This window comes from Pan troglodytes, chromosome 13 (genome assembly GCF_028858775.2).
Source record: "Pan troglodytes isolate AG18354 chromosome 13, NHGRI_mPanTro3-v2.0_pri, whole genome shotgun sequence".
NCBI lineage: Eukaryota > Metazoa > Chordata > Mammalia > Primates > Hominidae > Pan > Pan troglodytes.
This window is the reverse complement of record NC_072411.2, coordinates 121,190,440-121,209,922: the sequence shown is the minus strand read 5'-3', so window position 1 is coordinate 121,209,922 and position 19,483 is coordinate 121,190,440. Positions and strand designations below refer to the sequence as shown.

Here is a 19,483-nt window from a genome sequence, read left to right as displayed (position 1 = left end):
ATGCACAGGAAAGCAGAGTCAACAGATGGGGGGGACAGATTCCTGACATAATTTTAGCCCCTAGATCCAGCTAAACCTGATACAGTTGTATGACGCCATAAATCCACACTGCCCCCACCCCCTGACCTTTTATCTAATCTTAAGGTAATTTGAGTTGCAAATCTAATTCTTGCAAGCAAAAATATCCTGATGAATGGAACTTCCTGCCTGGAGATTTTCCTTGTGGAAATTTGTAACTTCAGGGGCGTACGTTTGGTCTGAATAAATGAGGAAGGCAGTCCCTAATATCTGGTTGTCAGTTAATGACAAAATCTGGAAGAGGCACTGTGGACCACAACCCAGGTTCTGATCCTCTCAAACCTCCCAGTCCAAACCATAGCTGGTGTTTGGAGTTCATCAGGTTCCAAGGACCCTTCCTTAAAGGAAAAGTCGTTTCCCTGAGGCCTGCACAATTGTCAAGTCTTTCGGGGCTGCTGCAAGACTGCATTCCTTAGGTATCAGCTTCCTGCTCAAATAAGAAATTTGATGCTTTACCGTCCATCATGCTTCTGAATCACATTTGTCCACAACAAGTGTAATAGGCAGCTGTAGCCACACAGAGCCGCTTGTTATCATCAGGGCTATTAGCACAGTGTCTCTGGGGAAATGGGGACAGAGGTGGGTTTGAGCTTTAAGCTGCCTGAGTTCTTGTTGGCTAAGACTACAGGACCTCTTGTCTGGACTGCCTTTGGGGAGCTTTCTCAAAGGAGTGATTGGGGCTCTGATCAAACCACAATTACCTGGTTACAGCATGGTTCACACCTGCCTTTTAAAGAAACTCCAAGGCTATTTTCAAGTAGTTTGTGTATTATTCTGCAATGGGACAATGTTTTTCTATCCCGCCTGGTGGAATTCAATGGGTAATTGAACATCCAGTCATAATTCATCTTTTCATTTTTTCCATTCATTCATTTAATCCGTACAAATTTGTACGAGGAAGTGTCTTAACTTTTTTTTTTAATTAAATCTGACTTTTAGACGAATCCTATTGCAGGTGGAGGGATATGCTGTCTTAGTTGGTATGGAGACTTTGTTCTCCCTCCAGACTATACATTTCCAGAAAATGGACATTTCCAGAAAATTTCCTATTTTAAGGCCAACCGATTAATAACTTTAATTACATCTGCAACAATCTCTTTCATCATATAATGTAACATAATTATGGGAGTATCGTGGGGCAAAAAAAAACATGGAGGCCACCTTAGAATTCCAGCTGTCACTGTCTCTATCTCTTTACCTATCAATTAGGAGAAAATTCTTCATTTTGTTGTTGTTGTTTGTTTTCAGACGAAGTCTGTCACCCAGGCTGGAGTGCGGTGGCATAATGTCAGCTCACTGCAAGCTTTGCCTCCCGGGTTTAAGCGATTATCCTGCCTCAGCCTCCCAAGTAGCTGGGATTACAGTAGCTCACCACCACACCCAGCTGATTTTTGTATTTTTAGTAAAGACGGGATTTCACCATTTTGTCCAGGCTGGGCTCAAACTCCTGACCTCAGTTGATCCACCCGCCTTGGCCTCCCAAAGTTCTGGGATTACAGGTGTGAGCCACTGTGCCTGGCCTGTTGTTGTTTTTGAGGCAGGGTCTCAAAAACCTGTTGCCCAGGCTGTAGTGCAGTGGTGCAATCACGGCTCATTGCAGCCTTGATCTCCTGGACTCAAGCAATCCTCCCGCCTCCGCCTCCAAGGTGCTGGGACCACAGATGTGTGTGCCACCATGCTTGGCTAATTTTTTAAACTTTTGTAGAGATGGGGTCTCTATGTTGCCCAGCATGGTCTTGAATTTCTGGGCTCAGGCTATCCTCCCACCTCGGCCTCCCAAAGTGCTGGGATTACAAGCATGAGCCACCACACCTGGCCAGTTGTTCATACTTTATGTAAGTGAGACCATACTATATTAATCTAATACTTGCTTTTTTTTTTTTTTTTTGCTTTACATTAAGTTTGTAAGATTTATTTTTGTTGATAACCTTGTTGATTTTTATTTTTCCTGCTGCATAACATTTCACTGTATGAGTGTAGTAAGTTTTACTTATTTGTTCTCTTGGTGATGGATAATTAGTTTGCTTTCAATTTTTTATTATTACAAACAATTGTGTTATAAATATTATTTTACATGTCTATGTCTCTGGTGCACATGTACAATCATTTCTCTAGGAATATGCCCAGTGGAGTTGCTGGGTTATTGGGTATACATATTCAACTTTACTAGATCTTGCTAAATTGTTCTCCTAAGGTGTTGTACCAACTTACACCCTACAATACATACAAGTTTCTTTTTTCTTTCTTTCATTTTTTTTTTTTTTTTTTGAGATGGAGTTTTTGCCCTTGTCACTTGTCACCGAGGCTGGATTGCAATGGTGCGATCTCGGCTCGCAGCAACCTCTGCCTCCCGGGTTCAAGAGATTCTCCGGCCTCAGCCTCTGGAATAGCTGGGATTACAGGCACGTGCCACTACACCCAGCTAATTTTTTTATATTTTTAGTAGAGACGGGGTTTCCCCACGTTGGCCAGGCTGGTCTGGAACTCCTGACCTCAGGTGATCCACCCACCTCAGCCTCCCAAAGTGCTGGAATTACAGGCAGGAGCCACGGTGCCCGGCCTGTGCATGCAAGTTTCTATGGCTCCGTATCTCCACCAACTTGTGATATTGTCAGGTTTAAAATTTTGGTCATTCTGATATATGGGCAATAATTCACTGTAGTGATATATAAATTTTACTTATTCAACAAATAAATATTTATCAAGTGCCTCTACATGCCAGGCAGTGAACAAAATAGACAAAGTCCCTGCCCTGTAGAGTCGGAAAGGCCAACAAATATATATTTTTAGATATTGATATAAGTATTATATAAAAGTATTAATATTATAATTAATATTTATATATATTAATCGCATGTGGCTTTTCCACTGGCTTACAAGACCCAGAATGATCTTCCCTCTGCCCTTACCACTTCAACCCCACCCCTTACTCTGTCCCCACCACACTGGCCTCCCATTTTGGCTTTGCACTGGCTGTCTTTGTCTACTTGGAACACCCTCTCCCAGTTACAGGCAAGGCTTACTTCCTCACCTCATGCAACTCTTTGGTCAAAAGCCATCATCTTAATGAGGTCTACCCTAATCAGTCTGCTGTGGACTATTCGTGGCCCCCAAAATTCATTTGTTGAGGCCTAACACCCAATGTGATGATAATGTGATGATATTTGGGGCCTTTAGGGGGTAATTAGGTTTAGATGAGGTCCTGAGGGTGGGGCCCTCTGATGGGTTTAGTGTCCCAAGAGAGCTTGCTGTCTGTCTGCCAGGTGAGTACACACAAAGCAGGCAAGCCTGGAAGAGATCCCCCACCAGAATCCTGCCATCCTGGCATCCTGACCTCAGACTTCCAGCCTCCACAACTGTAAGAAATAAATGTATGTCGTTTCAGCTACCCAGTCTATAGTATTTTGTTGTGGCAGCCTGAGCTAACTAAGACACAAATTGCATCCTGCCCCTGGCCCCGCCAGTCTCTCATCTCAATCTCCTGTCCCCTGCTCCATTTTTTTCTCTGGAATTTGTGATCTGCTAAACTACTAGATAATTTTATTCATTTATTATGTTTGTTTCACCACATACATACTAGAATATGAGATCCAGAATATTTGTCTTTTTTGTTCATAAATGTATTCTAAGTGCCTAGAATTCAGCGAATACTTGCTGAAGGAATAAATGCTGTGGAGGAGGCAGCATTCTATTTCATATAGCATCTGGGAAGGCCTCTTTGATAAGGTAGACATTTCCCAACTGTTACTGGAATTGAGCTTTTTTTTTTTTGGACAGAGTTTCACTCTTGTTGCCCAGGCTGGAGTACAATGGCACAATCTCAGCTCACCACAACCTCCACTTCTTGGGTTCAAGCAATTCTCCTGACTCAGCCTCCCAAGTAGCTGGGATTACAGGCATGCACCACCATGCCTGGCTAATTTTGTATTTTTAGTAGAGATGGGGTTTCTCCATGTTGGTCAGGCTGGTCTCGAACTATGACCTCAGGTGATTCACCTGCCTCGGCCACCCAAAGTGCTGGGATTACAGGCGTGAATCACTTCGCCCGGCTAGTATTGAGCATCTTTTTGTGGTATTTCTTCCTTTTGTGACCATCTGGGATTTCCTCTTTTATTAACTACCTGTTCATCTCTTTCGATTTTTTTTTTTTTTTTTTTTGAGACAGAGTCTCGCTCTATTGCCCAGGCTGGAGTGCAGTGGCGCGATCTCCGCTCACTGCAAGCTCCACCTCCCGGGTTCATGCCATTCTCCTGCCTCAGCCTCCCCGAGTAGCTGGGACTACAGGCACCCACCACAACACCCGGCTAATTTTTTGTATTTTTAGTAGAGCCAGGGTTTCACCGTGTTAGCCAGGATGGTCTTGATCTCCTGACCTCGTAATCCGCACACCTTGGCCTCCCAAAGTGCTGGGATTACAGGCGTGACCCACCATGCCCAGCCCTCTTGCTTATTTTCTATTGATTGGTTTATCTTCTCTTTTAACTTGTAGATTTTTTAAAAATAAATCTTGAATGCCAGTCCCTTGTTAATTACATGTAGTTTATATCTTCTCCTAGGCTACATGTTACTTTTTTAAAAAATGGTGTCTTTTTGCCTGTAATCCAGCACTTTGGGAGGCCGAGACGGGCAGATCACCTGAGGTTGGGAGTTCGAGACCAGCCTGACCAACATGGAGAAACCCCGTCTTTACTAAAATACAAAATTAGCTGGGCATGGTGGCACATGCCTGTAATCCCAGCTACTCAGGAGGCTGAGGCAGGAGAATTGCTTGAACCTGGGAGGCAGAGGTTGCCGTAAGCTGAGATCACGCCGTTATACTCCAGCCTGGGCAACAAGAGTGAAATTCTGTCTCCAAAAAAAAAAAAAAAGAGTGTCTTTTGATGAGTGGAAGTTTTTTACGTGTTATGTATCTTTTCCTTTAAGGTTTGCATATCTAATTTTAGAAGTCCTTCCCTCATTTGAAATCAATATTCTCCTAAACCTAGAACTTTAAAAGGTTTTTAAAAGTTTTAAGGCTTACATTTGTTTATTGAAGCTATGTGTTTTTATTTGAGTGTGAATTAGGGATTTTTTCTTCTTAAACAATGGAAAGCCTCTTTTCCCAGCACCATTTATGGATTAGCCCTTTTTCCCACTGATTTTCAGTGCCACCTCTCTCATGAATACATTTTCCACATTTGTGTGGTCTATTTCTGAGCTCTTTTCTCTTAGACTTGTCTATTTATCTAATCAGTACAGAACTTTTTACTAAGGCTGGGAACCCCAAGGGGTCAAGTCTGGTCTGGGTGACTCTTTGTGTAGCCTTCTTCCTAGATAAGAGCCACACTCACTCTCTCTCTCTCTTTTTTTTCTTTTTTGAGACAGTCTTGCTGAGGCTGGAATGCAGTGGTGTGATAATGGCTCACTACAGCCTCAACCTCCTGGACTCAAGTGATCCTCCCACCTCAGCCTCCTGTGCAGCTGGGACCACAGGCACACACCACCATGCCCAGCTAATTTAGAGCCACTCTCCTGATGCTCATTAGCAAGCCAGCCTCTGGCCCCTCCTAGGCTTGGTGTTATCACCCCTCACCTGTCGCAGCTCCTGCCTCTCTCTTCCCAAAAACCTCTGCAGCTTTCACTTCCCCAGCATGATCTTAATTAGTTTAGGCTTTCACAAAAGACTGGAAGAGCAGTGGCCTGGAAGCAACATCTGAAATATCAACTTTTTTGTGACCAGAGACACCAAGGGGGATTGGCAAGAGGAAAAGATGGAGTCGGAGGCTCCAGGCTCAGTCCTTGGAGCTCTTCTCTCTGTATCCTCTTTCTAGGTGAAATTCACCCATATGTTGATGACATTCAAATTTACGTCTCCAACCTGGATCTCTCTTTTAAACACCAGACCTACTTGAGATCTCCACTTGGATGTATTATAGGCATTTCAACATGGCCAAAACCAACTCCTGATACTCCCTCCCCACTTGCTCCTGCTGCTGCTCCCATCTCCGTTAACAGTAATTCTAGTTTACTAAATCTCAGATGAATGTTTTGGAGTTATCTTTGACTCCTCTTTTTATTTCACACCCACATTTAATGCATCAGCAAATCTGTATGGTTCTGCCTGCAAAATATATCCAGAATTCAACCACTGCTCACTACCTCCTTTGCCTCCACCCTGGCCCAAGCCACCACTATCTCTTGCTTGGTTTATTGCAATAGCCCCCTAACGGTTCTTCCTACTTCTTCCCTACCTGCAGTGCTTTCTCAAAATGGTAGATAGAGTGGTCCTGTTAAAATGAAAGCCAGATCATGTCACTCTTCTATTTAACACCCTCCAACGGCTCCCATCTCTGATAGAGGAAAATCCCAAGTCTTTACTATGACCTACAAGGGCCTATTGGTAGATTAAAGATAGTCACAAATTATTTGACACTCTTCCCATTGAAAGGTATATTGCTATCTCCCCTTCCATGACTTCTTTGACCAATGAAATATGGCAGAAGTGGCCAGTCGCGGTAGCTCATGTCTGTAATTCCAGCATTTTGGGAGGCCAAGGCAGGTGGATCTCTGAGGTCAGGAGTTCGAGACCAGCCTGGCCAACGTGGTGAAACCCCGTCTCTACTAGAAATATGGCAGAAGTGCCACTGTGTCTGTTTCTGTGTCCAGGCCTTAGAAGACTGGCATTTTCTATTTCCTGTCTCTTGAAACACTTGCTCTTGGAACCTTGAGACACCATGTAAGAAATCCAGCTATTCTAATAGAGACCACATGGAGAGGCCCTGAGACTACATGGAGAGGAAGAGGGGCCTAGCTGAACCCAGCCTTCCAGCTATCTCCCCCAGGCACCAAACATGAGAGTGAAACCAAGTGGAATCCTACAGACCAACCCATCTGCCAGTGAACATCAGAGTGACCTTATTTGATGCTAGTAGAGCAGAAAAAAATGCCCAGTTGAATTTTGTCCAAATTCCTGATCCACCAATTGTGAGATACAAAAAGGTGGTTGTTTTAAGCCACAAAACTTGAGATAGTTTCTTATGCAGAAATAGAGAACCAAACCAGCTAATCCGACCTTGCCCCCTTCCATCATCTTCATGACCTCATTTACTGCCTTTTTTTTCCCTCATGCCTCTCTAGTCGTTGCTGCTTCCTTGCAGTTCCTCAAATCCTCCAGACCAGCTTCTGCCCAGGACTTTTGCATGTGCTGTTCCCAGTGTACATTCTTCCACCTGCACATAAATAAAGCAGTGTAAACTGTAATTACTGTTTTGAACCCTACTTTTTTCAGTTTATATAAATCTTTCTGTTGGAATAGTCTACTAAAACATTTTTTTTTGAGACAGTGTCTTGCTCTGTTGCCCAGGCTGGAGTACAGTGACACAATCATGGCTCACTGCAACCTCACCTCCTGAGCTCAAATAATCCTCCCTCTTTAGCCTCCTGAGTAACTGGGACTACAGGGGCGCATCACCACGTCCAGTGAATTTTTAAAATTTTTTTGTAGACACAGGGTCTCACTATGTTGCCCAGGCTGGTCTCAAACTTCTGGGCTCAAGCAGTCCTCCCACCTTAGCCTCCCAAAGTGCTGGAATTATAGTTGTGAGCCACTGTACGTGGCCTAAAACATTTTTTAGTGGATGCACAGTGTTCATTTGTGTGGCTATTTGTTTTACCAACATTTAATTATGAAAACTTTCAAATATACAGAAAAATTGAGAGATTTGTACAGTGAAAACACATCTATTTGCCACCTCAAGTCTATAATCAACCTTTTACTATATTTGCTTTATCACATATCTATTCCTCTATCCAACTTGCTCTTTTAAATACATTTCATCCTATTCAACATAGTACTGGAAGTCCTAGCCAGAGTAATCAGTCAAGAGAAAGGGAAAAAAGGCATCCAAATAGGAGGAGAGGAAGTCAAGCTATCTCTCTTTGCAGATGATTTTATACCTAGAAAACCCCATAGTCTCTGCCCAAAAGCTCCTAGATCTATAAACATCTTCAGCAAAGTTTCAGTATACAAAGTCAATGTACAAAAATCAGTAGCATTTCTATACACCAACAACAGTCAAGCTGAGAGCCAAATCATGAATGCAATCCTATTCACAATAACCACAAAAAATACCTATTAATACAGCTAACCAAGGAGGTAAAAAATCTGTCCAACAAGATAACACCGCTGAAAGAAATCAGAGATGACACAAACAAATGGAAAAATATTCCATGCTCATGGACTGGAAGAATCAATAGTGTTAAAATGCTCATACTGCCCAAAGCAATTTGCAGATTCAATGCTATTCCCATCAAACTACCAAGCACATTTTCACAGAATTAGAAAAAAAAATTCTAAAATTCATATGGAACCAAAAAGAGACCAAATAGCCAACGCAATCCTAAGCAAAAAGAACAAAGCTGAAGGCATCATACTACCTGGCTTCTAACTATACCATAAGGTTACAGTAACCAAAATAGCATGGTAACAAAAACAGACACACAGACCAATGGAACAGGCTTAAGAACCCAGAAATAAAGCCACACACCTACAATTGTCTATCTTCAACAAAGTCAACAAAAGCAATGGGGAAAGTACTCCCTATTCAATAAATGTTGCTGGGATAACTGGCTAGCCATGATTGAAACTGGATCCCTTCCTTTCACTATATACAAACATCAACTCAAGATGGATTAAAGACTTAAATGTAAAACCTAAAACTATAAAAACTCTAGAAGAAAACATAGGAAATACATTCTGGACATAGGCCCTGGAAAAGATTTTATGAGAAGACACCAAAAACAATTGTAACAACATCAAACATTGATAAATGGGAACTAATTAAACTAAACAGCTCCTGTACAGCAAAAGAAGCTATCAAAAGAGTAAACAGATAACCTAGAGAATGGGAGAAATATTTGCCAACTATACATCCACAAAAGCATAATATCCATAATCTATAAGGAGCTTAAATCAATAAGCAAAAACAAACAACCCAATTAAAAATGGGCAAAGGACATGAACAGACGCATCTTAAAAGAAGACATACATGTGGAAAAACCATATGAAAAAATGTTCAACATCATTAATCACTAGAGAAATGCAAATCAAAATAATAATGAAATACCATCTCACATCCATCAGAATGGCTATTAAAAAGTCACTGGGTACAGAGGCTCATGCCTGTAATACCAGCACTTTGGTGGTTGAGATGGGAGGAGTTCAAGACCAGACTAGGCAACACAGTGAGACCCCATCTCTACAAAAAAAAATTTTTTTTAACTTAGCTAGGTGTGGTAGCATGCACCTGTGGTCCCAGCTACTTGGGAGGCTGAGGTGGGAGGATCACTTGAACCTAGGAGGCAGAGGTTGCAGTGAGCTGCAATCATGCCATTGGACTCCAGCCTGGGTGACAGTGAGACCCTATCTCAAAAAAAAAAAAAAAAAAGTCAAAAAATAACAGATGCTAATGATGTTGTGGAGAAAAGGAAATATTTATACACTGGTGAGAATGTAAACTAATTCAGCCACTGTGAAAAGCAATTTGGAGATTTCTCAAAGAACTTAAAACAGAGCTACCATTGTAACCAGCAATTTCATTATTGGGCATATACCCAAAGGATATAAGTTGTTCTGCTATAAAGTCACATAAATTCATATGTTCATTGCAGCACTATTCACAATATCAAAGACATGGAATCAACCTAAATGCCCATCAACAGTGGGCTGGATAAAGAAAATGTGGTACATATACACCATGGAATACTATGCAGCCATAAAAAGAATGGGATCATGTACTTTGCAGCAACATGGATGGAGCTGGAAGCATTATCCTAAGTGAATATACACAGAAATAGAGAGCTAAATGCCACATATTCTCACTTATAAGTGGGAGATAAACACTGAATACATGTGGACACAAAGAAGAGAACAACAGACACTTGTTGAATAAATAATAAAGTGGTTAAGTTATCTTGAGTGCATACCATGGGGCATATACTGTTCTTTGTGTGTGACATAGATAGATAGATACATAGATAGATAGATAGATAGATAGATAGATATACAATGTGCCTTATGTGTATCATGTTACTTCACCAGGTAAACAACCCTATGAGGCAGATAGTGCTACTGCCATTTATATTTTACGAAGGAAGAAATTGGGGCGCAGAAAGGCTAAGTAACTTCTCTCAAGTCAACAGCTAGATAGTTGCGAAATTGGGATTTGAACCCAGGGTGTCTGGCTCCAGAGCTTGTCTTTGCAACACTACACTGCTTCCTACACCGAGGCAGCTCTTCTGTAAAATGTATTAAACATAAGCTTCAGGGACTCTCCCTTGGCCGGGCCCCTTCTAAGGTCCTGGAAGGGGCCCTAGTCATGTGTTCAGAGGTTGTGTGCTTTTTCTAAAATTTGCAAGACCAGTATTTTTGTCCAGACTGGTTCAGACTGCTGTCTGTTTCCACACCAGCTTCCCCTGTTACAATTCTCTTATGCTAGAGGGTGTTGAAACACTACAGCCATTTCTGGTATCAAGCAAAAATTGGGATAATATTTAATTTGGATTTACTGGGTGATGTTTCCTACGGTTGCCATAACAAATTACCACAAACTTGATGGCTTAAAACAATAGAAATTTCTCTCTCACAGTCCAGAATCACAGTGTTGACAGGGTTAGTTCTTTCTGGAAGCTCTAAGGGAAAATCTGTTCCATGCCACTCTCCTAGATCCTGGTGGCTGGCAGCAACCATTGGTATTTCTTGGCTTGTAGATGGATCACTCCAATCCCTGCTTCTGTCTTCACATCACTTTCTCCTCTGTGGCTCTCTTGCCTGTCTCTAAAAAAAATTATTTTTTATTAAAAAAAGATTTTTAAAGACAACTGTCACTAGATTTAGAGCCCACTCTAAATCCAGGATGATCATTATCTCAAGATAATTAAATCTACAAAAATCTTTTACCAAGTTGGGTCACATTTGCAGGTTCTACAGGTTAGGACACAAATGTATCCTTTTGGGAGGCCACCATTCAATCTATATAGTGAGCTCTAGTTGTATATTCTGCAAATGTTCCTATGTGTAGTTAATTATTGCTTGATATACTGGTATGAGACTGTCTTCTAGGGATATGACCAGTGCCTACTCGCTTTGCCACCTGACCCAGCATCATGAAGCAAAGTAGGATAAGAGGTTGTGTTGCAAAATGGGTATGTCCTACAATGCCCAGCACCAGAAGTGTCTGAGTAAGGAAGGCAAACAAGGTTTGAAATGTGTGGCGCCAGACACTTATCTGTGGAAGGCTCCTTTAATTATTGGGTGCGTAAAATTGTACATGGAGAATTCAGTTCTCATACAAAAAAATGGAACTTCTTACTTGTCAGGAATATAGTCGGTTATGTCTTTAAGTCATACAGCTCATATATGGAAGAAACTTGGTAGCAGTTTCCCAAACTAGATAACAATCTTAAACATTTATGTAACATTATCAATGAGTTTTTGAAACCAAAGCAAATTTTTTAAAGCTATGAATAATAATTTTTTAAAACAAATTTTGATTGCCCATGCTAGAGGAAAGACTGAATTGTATTTTTAGTTTAAGATGCTGATATTATCAAATTGATATCATATGAAGATGTAATCACAGAGTATGAAGCCAAGAAATGTGTTTAAAAAAAAGTGTTACAGATCAGGTACAGTGGCTCATACCTGTAATTTCAATACTTTGGGAGGCCAAGGCAGGAGGATCATATGAGCCCAGGAGTTGAAGACCAGCCTGAGCAACATAGTGAGGCCCTATCTCTACAAAAAAATTAAAAAATTATCCAGGTATGGTGGTGCACACCTGCAGTCCTAGCTTCTCAGGAGGCTCAGATAGGAGGATTGCATTAGCCCAGAAAGTCGAGGCTGGAGTGGTCTGTTATCCCACCACTGCACTCCAGGCTGGGCCAAAGAGCAAGATCCTGTCTCAAAAAAAATGAAAACCCAAAAAGTATTATAGAGGGATAGGCTAAGCAGTTAACCAATCAAAGAGGGTTTTTTTTAATGGATTTTGTGGTGTTTGCAATATTTGTGAGCTTTATAGAAGTTATAATTTGACATGATTTCTTTTCTTGTCCTAAATAAATAATCATTTTACTGCCTAATATTATACTCGTAATTTTATAATCTCTTTCTTAAGAAGAGCCCTCCTGAATGTATAACCTTCAGGCCCCACAAAGCCTATTCTTTCACCTTTAAATAACACAGGCCCTACCCTCAAGGAATTCAGTTAGAGCCTGCACAGATTACAGTAAAAGCATCATTCTGGGTAAGACTTCATTCCTCCAGGAAGTAATGCAGCCCTCCCTGCTTCATGCACCAGCACATCCGATAAACATTCTCCCAAGTCCAGAATAATTATATCTTTCCTTTTTTTTTTAAACAGTATAAAGAACATTTTTGCTTAACCTGTTTGAGGATAAGTTGTCAACATGATGCCTCATTATTCATGAATATTTTAGAATGCATTTCCTACCACAAAGAATGTCTTAGTTCATTCAAGCTGCTATAACAAACTAGCATAAATTGGGTGGCTTATAAATAACAGAAATTTGTTTCTCAAAATTCTGGAGGCTGGGAAGTCCAAGATCAAGGTCCTGGCAGCTTTCTTGTCTGCTGAGGGCCCAATTCCTCACAGACAGCTATCTTTCCATTGTAACCTTATTCACCTCCCAAAGGCCCCACTTTCTAATATCATCATCTTGGGGGTTAGGATTTCAACAAATGAATTTGGGGGCCGGGGGAACATAAACATTCAGTGCATTGCAAGGACTTTTTCCTGCCAACCACAATGTAACTAATGATCAAAACAAGAAACTGACTTTGAAATATTACTGCTAAATAGTCTACACATCTATTCAAATTTCACCAACTGTCCCACTAATGTTATTTTTCAGTTCCTTGAACCAATCCAGGATCCCACATTGCACTTAGCTGTTATGTCTCTTCATTGGTGATTTTAACCTTGATCACTTGATGAAGATGGTATCTGCTAGCTTCTCCACTGTAAAGTCACACTTTTTCCCTTGGCAAGATGCTTTGAAACTAAGTAAAATTACTCATAAAATTTTGAATTAATTTATTTATTTTTATCAAATGGATTCGTGGATTCCCATTTTATTTAATGTGTTATAATCTCTTACTATCCTTATTTCAATGCTCAAATTGTCCCAGATTTGGCCAATGGGAGCTCCTTCAAGCTGGTTTCTATGTCTCTTTGACAGAATAGATATTATTCTTTCAGCATTTCTTCATTCTCTGGCACAGTAAAGTATTCTAGGTTTATCTTGTATTTTTCCTTCCTTCAGGCCTAGAACCAACCATTTCTCTAAGGAACCCTGGTTCCTGTTAGGAAAGAAAGGTGTTTAGAAACTAAGATCTGGATGCTAGATATGCTCATTGCTATTGGGGTGTTGCTCTTCCTAGCCCCACTCAGTGGACAGACCTAAGAAATATACTCCACACACACACTTCTATATCCATCTATGTATACTGAAAACTTTAAGTTCACACTGATACCTCTAATTCTAATCCAATACTCCAGCATTCACTCTAGTTTCATCTCTTTCCATTTTGGTGGTGGAGGGGGTGGATTGTTTTTTGAAGCAGGGGTTCTCTCTGTCATCCAAACTGGAGTGCAGTAGCATGAACATGAATCACTGCAGCCTTGATATCCTGGACTCGAGCCATCCTCCCACCTCAGCCTCCCAGGTAGCTGGGACTACAGGCATCTGCCATCCCACCCAGCTTATTTTTATTTTTTGTAAAGATGGGGTTTCACCATGTTGCCCAGGCTGTTCTTGAACTCCCGGGCTCAAGTGATCCTACCTCAGCTTCCCAAAGTGCTGGGATTATGGGGATTAAGACGTGAGCCACTGTGACTGGCCCATATTTTTAACTTCTTTCTCCAATAGTGAGAAACCTGGTTCCCATTTTCTTCAATCCATTTACTCACTATATAAATCCCTTTGCATGTTACCAATATCCTGTCACTGCCACATTCCCTCCTTCCCAAAACTTCTATAAATGTTCTTCTAATTCCACTTGGGTTCTGACACCCTCTGCTGGGTCATCCCTGATGTCAAAGCTCTCCTCACTCCTTTGGTGCCTGACACCTGTGTCACATACGAACATCTTCTTTCCCTCTTGGTGCATCAACATACCACCCAAGACCACCTAACATGTAGATGTCCTTGTCCATCATTCTGGGCTCTGACACCCTGTCCTGGATCGCCCTTCCATGGAGATGACCTCCTCACCCCATTCAGGCTCCTACATCCTGTGCAGATGCTCTTCCCACCCCTACTCAGGCTCGGACACCCTCCACATCAAGCATCATAATAGTAATAAGGTATTGTAAGATATCCCCCTGATATTAGGACCAAGTCAAGAATGTCACTATCATTACTTCTGTTTGACATTATACTGGGATCTGAACTGAAAAGAAATAAAAGGTATAAGTACGGGAAGGAGAAAATGAAACTGTTCATTATTAAGAGACTACATGACTGTGCATGCAGAAAGTAAAAAGTACTGGACAGAAAGAACAAATGAGTTTAGCAAGGTCACTAGATACAAGGGTCAGTATTTTAATGATTAATTGTATTCTATATATGAGCAATAACAATTGGAATTGAAATTTTAAAATATTACTGATATAGCATCAAAAAAATCAAATACCCAGGAATAAATCCAGTGAAAGATATTCAAGATTCTACACATGAAACCAGCAAACATTACTGAGAAAAATTAAAGAAAATCTGAATAAATGGAGAAAAAAAAACCGTGTTAGTGAATTATAAAACTCAAGAGTGTTAATTTTTCCCTAATTTATTACTACATTAAATGTAATCCTAACCAAAATCTTAGTAGATGTTTCAATGGAAATTGACAGGCTGATTCTAAAATTTATATGGGGCTGGGCGCAGTGGCTCATGCCAGCACTTTGGGAAGTAATCGCAGCACTTTGGGAAGCCGAGGCAGACGGATCACTTAAGTCCAGGAGTTTGAGACCAGCTTGGCCAACATGGTAAAACCTTATCTCTACTAAAAATACAAAAATTAGCCAGGCATGGTGGTACATGCCTGTAATTCCAGCTACTAGGGAGGCTGAGGCACGAGACTTGCTTGAACTTGGGAGGTGGAGGCTGCAGTGAACCAAGATGATGCCACTGCACTCCAGCCTGGGCGACAGAGCAAGACCCTATCTCAAAAAAAGAAAAGAAAAGAAAACAAATTATGTGGAAATAAAAAAATTATGTGGAAATCAAAGAGTCACAATAACAAAGACAATCTTGAAGAAAAATCAGCTGGAAGCCTTATTTACTAGATATCAAGGCTTATTATACATCTGCTATAATTAAAACAATATGGTATTGGTCCAAGGATAGACAAGTAGAGCAGAAGAGAGAGTCTACGAATAGATCTCCAAACTTATGGGCACTTGATTTATGATAAAGGTATGTTCCAATGCCCCCAGGAAAGGATGATTTTCTTCCTTTTCAATAAATAGTGCTGGAGTGGCCAGGCGCAGTGGCTCATGCCTGTAATCCCAGCACTTTGGGAGGCTGAGGCAGGCGGATCACCTGAGGCCAGGAGTTCGAGACCAGCCTGGCTAACATGGTGAAACCCCGTCTCTATAAAAATACAAAATTAGCCAGGTGCAGTGGCAGGTACCTGTAATCCCAACTACTTGGGAGGCTGAGGCGAAGGTTGCAGTGAGCCGAGATCGCACCACTGCACTCCAGCCCAGGCAACAAGAGTGAAACTGCGTTTCCAAAAACAAACAAACAAACAAAAAACAGTACTGGAGTAATTGTAAATTGTCATCTCTAGCTCATTCCATACACAAAAATCCATTCTATATGGATCATAGACCTAATAAAGCTTCTCAAGGATACCATAGGAGAGTATTTTCATGACTTGGCGTAGGCAAAAATTTCTTAAACAGATCATAAATCACCAGCCATCTCAAAAACAATTGATAAACTAGGCTGGGTGCTGTGGCTCACGCCTGTAATCTCTACACTCTGGGAGGCCAAGGTGGGCAGATCACCTGAGGTGAGGAGTTCGAGTTCGAGACCAGCCTGGCCAACATGGCGAAACCCCATCTCTACTAAAAATACAAAAATTAGCCGGGCGTGGTGGGTGCCTGTAATCCCAGGTACTTGGGAGGCTGAGGCAGGAGAATCACTTGAACCCAAGAGGTGGAGCTTGCACCGAGCTGAGATTGTGCCATTGCACTCCAGCCTGGGTGACAAGAGTGAAACTCCATCTCCAGAAAAAAAAAGAAAAGAAAAGAAAAACAAAAAACAATTGATAAACTGGACTACATTAAAATGAACTGTTTACCAAAAGCCACAATTTAGGAGTAAAAACGAAACCCAAAGAGTGGGAGAAGAAATTTTATATATAAGCTGGGTGCGGTGGCTCACGCCTGTAATCCCAGCACTTTGGGAGGCTGAGGTGGGCAGATCACTTGAGGTCAGGAGCTCAAGACCAACTTGGCCAACATGGTGAAGCCCCGTCTCTACTTAAAAATACATAAATTAGCTAGGCATGGTGGTGCACGCCTGTAAGCCCAGCTACTTGGGAGGCTGAAGCAGGAGAATCGCTTGAGCCCGGGAGGTGGAGGTTGCAGTGAGCCAAGATCACACCACGGCACTCCAGCCTGGGTGACAGGGCAAGACTCTGTCTCAACAACAACAACAAAAAAAAAAAAAAAAAGAGAAAGAAAAAGAAATATATATACTAAAGGACTGGCTCCAGAATATGAAAAGAATTCCAGAATTATAAAAAGAATAGATCCATTAGAAAAAGACAGATAACTCAATTTTTAAAATGGGTAAAGGGCTTTAACAAATGTTTTTTAAATGGAGATGTATAAATGGCCATTGAGCTTTTGAAAAGGTACTAAACCTCATTAAACCTCAGGAGAAATGTAAATTAAATCCATGATACAATTCCACTACAACCCATCAAAATGGCCAAAATGAAAAAGACAGAAAATATCAAGTGTTGGTGAGAGTATGAGCAATCTTATACTCTGCTGGTGAGGGTGGGAACTGATACCAACCCTGTGGAAAAGACTCTTTTGCAGCGTCTACTAGGGCTGAACATGTATATATCCTGTGATCCAGCATTTTCACTCCTAGGTTTATACCCAACAGAAACGCACACATATTCATCATAAGACACATATTAGGATGTGTTTAGCAGGGATATTTGAAAAGGTCTCATACTGGAAGTTTCCTTAGTGCTAATTTTATTAGTTATCTATTGCTGTGTTAAAAATCAAAAACAAAAACAAAAAACAAAAAAATACTCCAAAATGTAGTGACTTCAAATGCTAAACATTATTAATCTGATAGCCTCTGAAATCAGGAATTTGGGAGTAGCGTAGTTGAATGGCTCTGGCTCAGGGACCTTCATGAGGTTACAAAAGGGCTATAATGAAGGGATCACAGTCATTTAAAGACTTGGCTGGGGCTGGCATACCCACAGGCAAACCTCTTCTGGGGGACTGTTGGCAGGAGGCCTCAGTTCCCTACTGATTGGAGGGTCTGGGGACTCAGTGCCTCACCACACAGGCCTCCCCATGGTATTCAGGCTGTTCCCTTGTTTTGATTTTCCCCTTCAGGGATTTCCATTTACTGTGTGCTGAGTCTTACTTTCCTGTGGTGGTGAATATTAGGTGTCAACTTGATGAGATGGATGCCTAGATAGCTGGTAAAGTATTGTTTCTGGGTGTGTCTGTGAAAGTGTTGCCAGAGGAGACTGACATTTGAGTCAGTGGACTGGGAAAGAAAGTCCCACCCTCAATGTGGGTGGGCACCATCCAATCCGCTGCCCGGTGGCTGGAACAAAGCAGTGGGAAGAAGGTGGGATAAGCTGGCTTGCTGAGTCTTCTGGCTTTCATCTTTCTCCTGTGCTAGATGCTTCTGTTCAGTCCTCCCCTGCCCTTAGACATCGGACTCCAGGTTCCTTGGCCTTTAAACTCTTGGATTTACACCAATGGTTTGCTGGGGGCTCTAGGGCCTTCGGCCACAGACTGAAGCCTGCACTGTCAGCTTCCCTGCTTTTGAGGCTTTTGGACTCAGACTGAGCCGCTACTGGCTTCTTTCTCCCCGAGCTTGCAGACGGCCTATCATGAGACTTCGCCGTGTGATGGTGTGTGCCAATTCTCCCTAGTAAACTCCTTTTCATATATATATATGTCCCCTGGAGAACCCTCTGGAGAACCCTAATACATTGCCTATCTTCATAAAATTACAAATATTTGTAATTTTCTCTTTCAATTTTTTTCATCTCTTTTAAAATTTCATTTCAATTTTTCATAATTTCCTCCTTTTCACCTTCTATTTCTCTTAAGGCATCTGCTGTGTTAAGTCACTCCAGTGTTCTTTTAATTTAGTCTTCCTTTTTGAAATTACTTTTCCTTCCATTTCTAAATTTTTTCTGAATCCTGTCAAATCACATTTCAGAGTTTTTCTAACTCTGATTTATGGTTCTCCCATGTCTTGCATTATTTTTGATGTGTTTTATCTTTTTTTTTTTTTTTTGAGATGGAGTTTTGCTCTGTCGCCAGGCTGGAGTGCAGTGGCATGACCTCGGCTCACTGCAACCTCCGCCTCCCGGGTTCAAGTGATTCTCCTGCCTCAGCCTCCTGAGTAGCTGGGACTACAGGCGCCCGCCACCATGCCCAGCTAATTTTTGTATTTTTAGTAGAGACAGGGTTTCACCATGTTGACCAGGATGGTCTTGATCTCTTGACTTCATGATCCACCCGCCTCAGCTTCCCAAAGTGCTGGGTTTACAGGCGTGAGCCACCACACCCGCTCTTTTTAAATAGTTATGGTTCCAGAGGTTTTTTTTTTCTTCTTCTTTTTTGAGACCGGGTCTCTCTCTGTTGCCCAGGCTGGAGTGAAGGTGTGCCATCATAACTCACTGAAGGCTTGATCTCTTGGGCTCAAGCAATCCTCCCACCTCAGGCTCCCAAGTAGCTGAGATCACAGGCGCATGCCACCATGCCTGGCTATTTTTTTCAAATTTTTCAAAAAAATAGGATCTCGCTATGTTGCCCAGGCTGGTCTTGAACTCCTGACCTCAGGTGATCTGCCCGCCTTTGCCTGCCAGGTGTGAGCCACTGCACCCAGCCAATGTAGGGATTTAGAGTAACACATTACACCACTGCTATAACTTTCTTCACAGAATTCTAATATTCTAGATATTCTTGTAAATGGTGGTTGTGTTCACTTTGTAAAGGTTCACTGAGCTGTGCCCTTCATGTGTGTGCAGTTTGTTCTATGTATATAAATTAATAGGAAGTTAACCCCCATGTTAGTCAAGATTCTCCAGAAACACAGAATCAATAGGATGTGTAAATGTGTATGT

At 41.6% G+C, this 19,483-nt stretch overlaps 1 long non-coding RNA gene across 3 annotated transcripts in view; it reads right to left on the bottom strand.

Annotated features, from left to right (window-relative positions):
• Positions 1 to 10,585: 10,585 nt before the first annotated feature.
• The window catches only part of LOC107973934 (uncharacterized), a 28,966-nt gene continuing 20,068 nt past the window's right edge, over positions 10,586 to 19,483 (bottom strand). For all 3 annotated transcript variants that reach the window (XR_010149886.1, XR_001716470.3, XR_010149887.1), the window contains exon 3: positions 10,586 to 10,891. This is a non-coding gene — a long non-coding RNA (uncharacterized LOC107973934). The remainder of the gene's footprint in view (positions 10,892 to 19,483) is intronic.